This window comes from Temnothorax longispinosus, chromosome 6, assembly GCF_030848805.1.
Source record: "Temnothorax longispinosus isolate EJ_2023e chromosome 6, Tlon_JGU_v1, whole genome shotgun sequence".
In the NCBI taxonomy this organism is placed as follows: domain Eukaryota; kingdom Metazoa; phylum Arthropoda; class Insecta; order Hymenoptera; family Formicidae; genus Temnothorax; species Temnothorax longispinosus.
Window position 1 is genome coordinate 905,775 of NC_092363.1, and position 12,480 is coordinate 918,254.

Below are 12,480 nucleotides of genomic sequence, written 5' to 3' on the forward strand. Positions count from 1 at the left end.
AAAATCGCCGACAAACCTAAGTGTTGAGCGTACTATTTATCATAACGTGATAGGTCAGAAACGTGTACAACCGGATATTACACACGCAACTACGATAAATAATGCAGGAGTAAAAAACTTTAATGTTAAAAGAACGTTGTAAACTGCGAACTCGTGAACGAGCGGGAAGCATAGTAAAAATTGCAATAGGACTGTTATTAGCGGTTTCTATGACAGGCCGACAAACGATGTAGATAATAAACCTAATACAAAATGCGAAAATTATTATATATTTTCTAAGTGCAGAGTGCGAAACGGTCAGTCCTTAAATCACGAACACGTCCTTTAAACCGGCTCTGATCCGGGCTTAGCTTACCCGTCATTAAAATATTAAAGAAGTTTCAAACCGCGGAGGTAAAACGTACGTAAGATGGAGAACTTTTGAAGGGGTTTACAACATTTATGGAGTTTCATATTAACGTTACGTCAGTTTGTTTCAGAGTGTTAAGAATTATGACATACGTAGCCGCGAAATCCAACGAATTTAGGAGCACAAAGTGAGATATATACCGTTCCATTTTATATTAATATCGTTGTAACGCGGCCAATATTTCGTAAGCTCTCGGCTGCACGGCGATTTGTATGTATGAAAACAGGATACGCACAGCCAAATGAAATGCCCTTTTTCCCGGTTTCCGATCATTTAAAACAGTAACGTGTATAAGCAATACCGCGTCAAAACATGGAATGACACAGGCGTGCTTACGGTTGATTTAACGTGCGGATGAAAATGCTGAAATCGCGGGAACATCGAGATCAACGAAACTTCACGCACCGTCAAGTACAGCGAATTGTCCTCTAATTTTTGTCGAATGATAACTAATTACTCACCGATAACTTCATCGTGCGATCGACATTTCGCTCAGCGAGATGATAAAGTGGCGGAATCTATTACAGCGGAATAATCGATCATATTTGGAACAAACTCTTTAAACAACATCTCTATTGCATTAATTTTAAGGAATTTTTTTGAAGAAACTATTTGTCTTGCTTTTTTAAATAAGAACTAAAATTATATTTATCTCAAATATTAGAAAAGTTCAAATATTTTTTACTTAAATATATATTAAAGAAACGTTCGCAAAAGTCTGTATAAAGTTCATGATTAAGTAAATATTTGTCAGCAGATAAAGCGTTCTCCTCGACAAATATATTAAATTTGATCGCAATAGGGAAGAATTCAGTGATAAAATCGTCAAGTTATTTCAATCAAATGTAAGATATTTTGTCTTCTATTTTAGCTGTTCAGTATTCCAGAAGACTCTATCTCGAAAGTTGAGTAACCTTCGAGATTTCTAATTATTGTCGCTCTTCCGATCGAAATCAGGACGGAAGTAGAAGTTAGCATACCTACGTACGGCGTACGTTCCTAAGATACCAGAAGGAGGCGTACCGCCGATAGACTTCTCGATCTCGTTAGGAGTGAATCTCCGAACGCAAATGGCCGTTCGTTCATTTGCTCGAGCAGATCGCTCCTGATAAGCGCACGAGCCTACAACCGTCGTCATATCTTGTGAGGCTTCGATAAGAATCTTTCGCCGCAGCGTGCAGTTCAGTACAATGCAAACTTAATTAAATGAAACCTTGCTGTTATCGTCGTCGTCGACGTCGTCGTCGTCGTCGTCGTCATCGTCGTCGTCGCTGTCGTAGTCGTAGCCCTCCTCGTCGTCATTGTCAGCTTCGTTCCAGGTAGCCGGGTAAGCTGGTAGACTTCGACAGAAAAGCATAGAGCGATACGATACGCAAGAACAGAGCGAACAATAGCAGGAATACACTCCGTCTAGATGTGTTTCCCCGTCATTGATATCGGGCGTGTCGCTGTGAAAGAGGCTCCACCTGAATTTATATCTGCAGCGCGCTAGTGCGCGGATGCGGATGCTGACTGTCTAGATGCTAGAAACACGGCGACGCTTCTCGGGCGCGCAAAGTGCATTGAACGCGCGACGGCGTCGAACTCGAGATCCAGTTTCCCAAAGCCGCGCCGGATCCTGCCGCCTATATGTAATGCGCGCCGTTTCCGCCGGCATTCAACGACGTCGTCGAAACTCGTGAGAGTCGTTAAGAGATCGCGTTCGGATTCTCCGATTTCTGCACGAACTTAATCGAGTCGGTTGTTCAGCGACGCTTGATGATCGCCGTGCATTCAGCGTCTCTTCGACGCCGACGCTTCGACAAGGTTTCACCGCAGAAGATGTGGCTGTTAAGTCCGTCGGTGAGACATTAATACGCTCTTGTATAAACGCGGATACGCGAACCAGTTATAAAGAATTCAATTACGAGCTCCCGACGTAATTATTAGCCGAGCGGCGATCAATTATCGACCACGATCATTTCCGGACATTTGGCACCTCGCTAACGACCGATGTGAAAAAAAAAGAAGAACGAATAAATACGCGTATTGCCGCATATTTTCCACACACGTTACCGTGTGCATTGGCTCTTAGATCGTACATGGTCGTTATCGAAGCTGTATTAAATATTCAACATTTGTCACGTATGTTTGCAATTCGTTGAATGCGCAGTAGTATCGCGTATCGGAAGTAAATGTAGTTCTCTATATTTGTCGTGTGAGAGATATTGTTTTGAACGTAATATTATCAATATGTTATTTGCGCGATATAGACTGAGCATACTAATGATATTGCACAAATTGGGCGATATTTAGCGCGCTGGCACGTTTGACGAGTAACAAATTATGAAAATGTGCCATTCGTTTGCTATGCATTAAATTAATTAGGAGCTTTAATTAATTTTCATTTTCGCCATCGACAAGCTATACGTATTGCGGTCGGGAAAATGTATTTATTCAGTATTTTATTAAATTCTCCATCCGTCGTGTAGTTCGCGTGCTTTGCGCAACTGTAAATCCAACAAGCGAGCTTCGTTCATTTGCGATATTAAATTAAAATTTAACAGCTACTTCTCAAAAATGTAATCAGATATTTTATTTGTCCTACAACTTTTCAATTAACTCCTCAATTTTCCATGTCACAGAAATGTCGCCATAATTAAAACGCAGATTAAATTTTAAATCTTTCACTCGAGGCTTCTTTTACTGATGCGATTACGCTTATTAAATTAATTTCACAATGAAATTTTCTCAATCACGTTAATATATACATATACATATATATATAATTGAAATGCCCCATCCAATCATGCCCCGCTTCCGTACCGCACAAATCTTCTTTGGAACATCGCGTACACGGTAATTCCCGATGAGTGCCGGCGCATCTGGTTGCTCTCTCATCGAAGTGCAGCCTCGCCGGGCTGGTGTCTCGTTCACCACCACGATTCGACGGACACGTGTGCGAGGTATAGGGGACCTGTTAATTGCCGTTGACCAAACGTCACAAGCGACACGGCGATCGGGCGAGAGCGGCTTACCTGCCAAATTATGCCCGTTCCTCCCCCGGGCTGTGAGCTCGCATGCAAATCACTCGTACGTCGTCTTGCCAGCACGAGCTCAGCACAATTCACCGCGCTCTGAATTGCTGGTGCTGCCGACGCTACTGCTGCTGCTGCTGCTGCTGCTGGTGCACGGTCCGTGCAGGAGGAAGCTGTAAATCAAGTGCAAGCGACTTCGAAGACTTCGCGGCCGCGTGAACCTCGATTATCGTATAGATCTCCAAACGAGTTGAACGATTCATTTTATACACGTGCGCGAATAATTAAAAAAAGTGACGCGACGATCGTTTGAGAACGTGATTAAAAAAATACAGAAATATATCGTGTTATCGCCAAACTATCGCCGTTCTCGACTTTCGTCGATATCCGTGATACGCGAAAGATTATTATACACGGAAACTTAAAACGCAATGAGGTTCGCAAAACGAAAGCTTGACAGAAAGGATTACAGCTGAGTCAAATGAATAGTTATCTCAGGAGAAATATTACCTTGCTAATCGACATTCAATTTCCCTCCCTTCCTGCGAAATAATCAGATACGAAATATCTCGAGTTACTTGCTTCAAGGGGAATTAAATAGAATCCTAGGTTCAATGTCTTCAATATAATTTCAGATATATTTCTCATATTTCACTTTAGCGCAATTAAATCCACCGATCGATATCACGTTGCTCCGATAGAATAACTACTCCGTAAGACATGCTCAGCTTTCACGGCAGATATTATATCGCACATCAGATATCACAGGCACAGAAACTATCAGAGATATTAAATTACCTATAATTTCAATTTAGTCGACGTAAACCAAAACGTCATTTTCGATTCGAATAATCTTTTCCAGCACTTTTAAAACAAGCGGACAATAATATTTTTCGCTCTCGCGTATAAGGAACCGCGATAACATTTTCCATTTCCAAGATTATTTGGATGAAACTGACCTAGTTGATGAGAAGATGGCCGATCTTATAAAGCCGGAGCTAAGAGCGAATATGTTTTTCAAGGGCTTCGAGTAGGGACCGAGTATTGAAACAGGTGGCGACCGGCTTGCCTTGAACGTCGGACGAAAAATTGCACCTGTTCTCCCGCGTTTCGTGATATTTTTATTCCTGCCGAAATCACGAACGGGATGAATTCGGCCGTGAGAGTTACTTTCGAGAAACGCCCGACATAATAATTTTGCCTTATCATGCGTCCCTACACCTGCGGCTTTTTTAAGCGCGGCTTTTCGAGCGCGTTAAGAGCAAATGAATATTACATCGCGCCGCTAATTGCGCATTGTTACAATTATAAATTATAAGAGTGCAATAATAATTACGAGATTGCGATAAGCAGTGGCAATTATGATTCCATTATGTAGAAAAATCTACCGCGAGGAGCAAAAGAAGTTGGTATCCACATCGACGAGCTCGTATGCTTTTTATTAAGACTACGCTTCTAATTACCATGATAGCGCATATCTTACCTAACGAGAGCTTTTCTTCGCAAAGCTCCGAAGATAATCTTCTTGCTTGCCGAGAAGCGCGTATCCGCCAGATAAGAGAATCTTGTACATATACCGTTGGATTAAATCGCCTCTCTCAGAAGCAATAAATCTTGTTATTGTAGCAGCCTGAAAGATGTGACTTTCGCGCGCACATGTCTCGGCCCTCGGATCAAGAGTCAAACTGGCCGAGTGTGTCATAATTCGATAAAAATACAAAGCTGTATTGACAGTTATCATTCGTTCTCCTCTTTTTAAACACTTATAAATAAACGGCCGAACTAAAACATCAGTTGATGTTTAATGTGATGCGCAACACAACTGACGGCGATATTTTTCTGCTTATTCAAGAGAAAAAGTGTACACGTCAATTCCGAGGGAGCTCTCCAATATTGCGGATATTTTGTTCGAAACTGTTCTCCGAAAGTATATACGCCAAGTTAAAATACACTTCCGAAATTCGGATGATTCGTGCCCGAAGTTACGACCATTGTGTGCACTGCAGCCGGATATTTTCTCTCGGCGTTAACCGCGAGCCAATCCGCAATTAATATCTATAGCCGAACGACGTCCATTGTTTAGACAAGAGTAATGCTCATCGCAATGGCCAGGTAAGGAAGTCTAGTTTCACCGATCCAGACAATGGCGCAGCGTGGGACCGCGACAGTACGAACTGTATAATATTATCGTAAAACACCCGTTACCGGTGTACCGCCGACGTTCATTAAATCACGAAGGTATCGATCGCGATGCACGGCCGCGTACCGGCATTATCGCTCTCGTTCTATTTGTATTTGTTTCGTCGCCGAAGTTACTCGCTGTACGACTCGCGCGTTTCCACGGCTCGTTGCAGATCACGCATTTTAACGATGATAATGCTTCGCGTCGTTTTATGCACGTCGTAGCTCGTACATATTTATATCATTGATGTTTCCGAGCGCGGCTCCATACATCTCCGAAATTAAACATCGTCGGGTATGATGTCGCTCATTATACAGGCTGTACCAGACTTACCGTATCACCCGTATATCGGGATGACAATTTTGCAGCCTCGACATTTTGGCATTAGGATTTTTGTCTCCAAATGATCTCAGGAATCTGCAATTAATGGATGATACGGTAAATCTGGTACATCCTGCATAGTTGATCAATCTTTGAGAACTATTATGTCTGACAAAAGGATCCGCGATTAATACATTGCCCAGCGGAGTTTTGTGTGTCTTATCAAGTACGCCACAATTATATATAAGCATATAATGATAAAATACTGTATAATATAGTTAAATATGACTGTGTTCTCATGAGCATTGTATTGAATAATGCACTTTTTATTTTACATTGTTATTGAGCTATTTGTATAACAAAAACAATGATTTACTTTACTTCGCCAGTAAATAATTGAATAATTAACGCTGGTAGCTTTTTATCGACCCAACTGGCCATTTATTGATTAATAACCTGACGTTTCGATCGTGGTTTTTGGTTCTTATCAAGTGTGTAATATAGTAGACGGCGAGTCTTATAATTAATCTGATATTGTGTCCAAACTACGCCGTAAGTCTGAATTAACGTCGTGATATTAATCAATAAATGTGGCTATTTGTATAAGTAAAAATTTTACATTAGATGGTGTTTATTTTCTACAAACGTTTTAAAAAAAATTTTATTGTCACGAAGATCATGAAGATCACCAATGTATTAATTATATCTATACAATTACTTCGCAGTCTTAATTCAATATTTATTATCATAAAACCTACATAAAACTATCACAAGTGAAAAGAAATACGCTTGCAATCGTATAATACCACGAGCGTGTGTGAAGTAATTCGTGACTTTGAAATAAATATCATTCGGTTAGATTTGCCTTCGCGGATTCGAGCAAATCGTTCGCACGGGGTCGTGACCATTAATTGTTCGAAAAGCAGGTAATGACTCGGCGGTCTTCCGTGCTCATTGGTAGGTGCCCCGATTGTATGCAAATCGCGACTGCATTAATATGCCAGCGTTAGAAATCGGCGGACGCCGAATTCCTCGAGGCTTTACGGATCTTACGTAAGCGAGAACGGCTCCGCTTTTGAGAGCAGCGCAACGGTCGGTCGCTTCTCCGTCCTCGTCGCCGTTGTTGCCCCGGTGGTTTTCGTTCGTTCTTAACGATAACGGTCGAACAAAGAGCCGAGGCACCGGACGTAACAGGCACTAGGGTTCAACAACGCCGAGCGCCCGAAGCTAGTATCGATAAGTGGTACAGCGCGGGCGGTACGGCCGGAGAACGGTTTGGGAGGCTATACGCGAGGGTCTCTCTTTATAGCGGCTGATTGCAAAAGAGGAAGGGTGCCCTCGCGCAGGAAAAAGGCGAAAGATAGAGACGGGAGCTCCGTATGTAGGCGGAAAAATAGCGTGGCTCTCGAGGCTTGTTACTCGAGGAAGATCGCAAATAGTATCGTTCACGTGTGCGCCGATGGCTCGAGGCTCTTATTTCTCTTATATATGTTTCATATAGATTCAAGAGTAATCGAGAGTACAGAGTGAAACAATTAAAAGCCATTACAAGCACGACAATTAGCTGGATATCTCGTATTTTGAACGACAGACGAGAGATAAAAAAAAAAACATATAATAAACATATAAAAACGTGTATAATAGGAGTGCTTGATGTTGACTTATTATTCCTATAATACGAGCCTCTCTCGTTGAAATGCGCAGGTTAATAGCCCCATTAAGAGTACCTTGAAGAGAAGACACGATTCGTTTATTTTGCACTTTAACATCAAGTAAAATTGTTAGAAACTGGCGTTTCTGGCGATATCGGCGCAATATCTCAGGGACCGCCCTGCTGCTCGATAAATTGCAACCGGCACGCGAAAGGGAAGAAAGAAGAAACCACGAAATATTCCTCGAATTTATCGCGAGCACTTATTGACCGCGGCCGCGCGGGTTCCCCCATATTTTCTCTCTCAGCGCCGTTCTTACATAATTCACGCGTTACCCTAGTACACGTTTAAAGAGCGTTTAAGAATACTTCATGCAATAGTCGGGCTGCTGACACGCCGAGAGCGCGCGGGTTAATGTATTCCACGGGCAATCATTGGCGGTGCCTTGTTATATGTAAATCACCGTTCTCCCCCAGCGAGAGATGGATCGCTCGGATCAATCTGCATCGAGCTTTCGAAGGCGGATTTTGGATGCATACTTTTATAGCGATTTCTCAATGTATATTTCCTCAAATGCTCAACGCGATACTTATAATGGGTAAATTAAACGTTCGAGATACTTTTATAAAATACTGCGAACTTCCCAAATTAGACCTGGGCTGCGAAGAGATTAGCAAAAACGAAGACGCAGCACAAAACTTTTCGAGCGATCGCGAGAGCAGCGATCTGACTCAGGACTATAGTTCCGCGGCGCTTCTGTCTTATAAGACACGCGCGGTGTAACAGCCAGTTTGCGATCCGAAGAGCTCATATACGTGATGCTTAATACATTAGGAATGACGCTTTCGCGCGCGATAGGATAATATACGCGATAGTATCGCGCCTCTCGTAAAAGCGGGACGAAGGGAGGAAGCAGGGGAGAAACTGCTATACGTAGTCGGAGCGGAGCGGCGGAAGTTACCGTGAGCTACCTGACACCCGCCTCAGAGTTTGCGGCAAACTAATTTCGTAAACCTCCCGATAACCGGCGCATTTAATCGATGCCGCCCGCGAAATGAACCTGTCGCTTGGATTTTACGGCGTGACACTTAAATCCGAGGAGACGGGATAAGAGTCGTCCTTCGTCTGCCGTCTTAGGTGAGATTTCGATGTCCATTGCGATGCTTAACGCGATTAGAACGCGAACGTTTACCAAAAAAAAATTATTTAGACGAACTTTCGGACAAGGAACTCTATCTATTTACAATCGATCACAAATAACTTCTTTACTCACAAATAAATGTCGATTTTTATTCGGAAAAGTATTTGACATAGATTAAAATATTTAAAACGTGCGGATTATATCGCACCCCTAGAAGAATACTCTGTCACAACTCAAAAGTTCATATATTTTAAGAAAAAAAAAAATTTAATTCAATTTTTGAATTGTGAGATAACTAACGCAATTACAATTACGAGATATTTTGTTATAATAAAACTTGTTTCCTGAAAAGAGGTCTGCTGTGATTCACTTGTCAATTCACTTATGACACTATTCATCCAGGAAACCGCAGCATAACCGGTTTAAAAGACTAACGACACTTCTACCCCGCATGCAGTGGATTTTTCATACAGACTTGTGACACTATTATAGCGCGTAGGTAACATTTTAGACATACTTTTTGTGGGCTTAACTCAAAATCGAAACTTTTTTAGTTGTAACAATTATCTTCTAGGGATGCAATAGCTAGAATGTTTAATCTCAAACTCTTCTCAAGCTTGGATTACATTTATGAGTAAAGGCCATCGCACACAAAAATGCATATAGGCTGCATATAAGCATAGCATAAGACCGCTGGACGAATGAGCATCTTACGTAAATTAATATGGCGACTTTATGCTGGATGCTCATTGGTTTAGCGATCTTATGCTACGCTTATGCTAAGCTATGCATTTTGTGTGCGATGGCCTTAATACGCAATTTTTTCCAACTGACATACGAAATACTTTTAATGTGCCAACATGCCAATGTTTTTAATTATTGAACTGTGAGAAACAGAACTCAGATCGTGTCTGAAAGCAAATATTGAGTTTCTCACTTGAATCGATTATAAACCTGACGAACATGTCAGAAATATTGACTCTGTTGAACCGTATCTATCTGTTGAACCATATCGTGTATTAAAACAGGTTTCAGCCGAGTTCTTCAACGGAAACGAGACTATATATAAATACGGGTCTTAGATAAATAGTAGAAAACACGATTTCTCTTGTCAAGATGCGGAGTGCAAAAGTCATTGGTATGCGCGTATCTGTAGTTATAATACGCAAATTACGCTGGGCAATCGGGCTGCGTTTGACCGTGACGGAAACAAGCCGTAAGCGTCGTGTTGGTTCTCAGACGAATATAAGATCGGCGCGTGCAACTAATTCTGCAATTGACGCTTTCTTCCACCTGGTTTGTAACTGGTGGCATGTTTATCATCACATTGAAAATTTACTCACACTTCCGTTATCGGAGTTGTTATTGTTATTAACATATTAGAAAATGATAAACGGTGCTGACTGTACGCACACACGACATAAAAATGCCGTAAATTTTTCACATTGATGCACAACGCTATCTATTAAAAAAACTTGCGTAAATAAGATTAGACTTTATAACTTATTCATGGTAAGATAATCCCCTCTCTCGCGTAAGTCGCACGGTTTATATAGAAGGAGCAATATCTAGACGGAATGTTGCAACTTTTCAGATTAGTATACGCTGATCGTCTCTCAGCAACAAGAACATTTTTCTGAAAATAATTAACTCGGACACGCAAGTGCTGTGTGTGTGTAGAAGTCGAAATACCATACGCACGCAAAGATGGATTTTAAACCACGTTTGTTACTTCTGCTTGTTATCGTTAGCATATTAACGTATGAGATCATAGCTGATCAACCGTCAGGTAAGCAGTCTTCTTTGTACGCATTGAAAGTAGCTTTTTTTATTACATTGGCTATAATTATAACTCGAATTTTGTTAAAATGTGTATCCCGCATATTGAAGTTACTAAATCCAACTTCGTATGTACATGCATCACGATGAGAACATTAACAAAACGCTTTCGGTGTACATAATTTAATGCAACTTCACATTTGTTTTACAGTTTGCCTGTTGCCCATAGAAAGGGGTACTTGTAAAGCATATATAACGAGATACGCGTACAATGCAGCTTCAGGACAATGCGAACGATTCATATATACTGGCTGTGATGCAAACGCAAACAATTTCAAAAGTATGGACAAGTGCGAGGAGACATGTATAAATATATAATGATGGATAAAAATGGTGAACGGGAGATTTTATGAAGATCTAATAAAGAACTTACTATACGCTTTATTTTTATGGTAATAAAGTTACAGTAATGTTTACATAATATAATTAAATGTACGGTGAATACAAATAAGATAAGTGATGGTTATAATTTGTCACTTCTTCCCCTCTTCCTCTCTTTCTCTTTTCTTCTCCTTTTCTTTGCCTGTGATATTAAGAATGTAAAGTGTGAAGAATATATAAATGTTTAATGATTTCAAAAATATCATGACTTTTGATTGTACTGCGGTTTTACTATATTATTATTAACAAATTTGTTGTGTAAATATACCGTGACTTTTGCATACTTCGTTCTGTGTCTAAATTATGTAAAATATTCTGTGTGAAACTTTGTTTCATTATTAATATAAATTAATATGTATATATTTAAAATGTATAAAATTTAAAATACAGAAAGTAATCCCGAATCGGAAGCGAATATTAAATATTAAATATCACGATATTTCATTTCGACGCCGCGAAATCACGTTGTCACACAATCGATGGCCGTCATTACTTCTTTTGATAGAAAGGTATTAGGTTCCATCAGTGTACGCTTGATCGCTTCCGGCCCTTTCAATTTGCAGCGGCAAAAGCGATCACTTTGTGATCTGCATAACTTAGAATAACTTTCTGCACGAACGAGATAGATTGATACTGTAAAGGAAGTTGCTCTAAGTTATGTATATAGTAGGGACAACTTGCTACATATATCGGTTAGCAATTTTATCACGAAGAAAACATCCAGCGTAATGTATGAGGAATAATGAAGAATATATAACAAAAAAGTTACACATTAATTTGTAGAATAAGCTAATCCATCATATTTTGCATCATAACGCAAGACTATAAATTATCCGTAATAAAATTGTAATATAAACATATACATAGTCCATTGTTCATAATAAAATTGTAATTTGTACACGCAATGTAGATTTATAAGTCTAAAATATTGTTCTCGTTTTATCTAGAACAGCAAAACATTTTGCATATGATCGTTAGGTAATCTGCGTTAAAAGCAAGATGATAAAAACTGTGTAATTAAATTTTTTATTAGTAAAATTTAGACTTCCTCAACTTTGCAATTTTTCCTGTAAGAAAAAAATTGTGTTACGTAGCGCGAATTGATATTGAATACGCATAAAAGAAATATAAATAAAAACAACACGTACACATTCTGTCGTGCAAAAAATATCAATATAATAAAATTACGCAGTACGATCGAATTATTTGCAAATGTTATATCATCAAGTACTAAAATAATATCTTAATAATACGTTTTATATTTATTTTAGGCGATTTCAATAAAAAATCATCTTTTTACTTTCTTTCCCTCTTCGTATGATAAAGTAAATATTTTTTCCAATATCCTAACAAAGAAAGTGTATAATTGAAAAAATATAATTTTTTTCCAAAATATGTCATGACGTCTTAAAGTGATCTAAGAAATGTCTTAAAATATCGAAGACGTTTTATGGAATTATCTCCTAATATCTCCTTCTCGGAATTGTAATTTGCAAATTTTTCGATAATTTTTTGATATTGTCACATTCAATTATTAT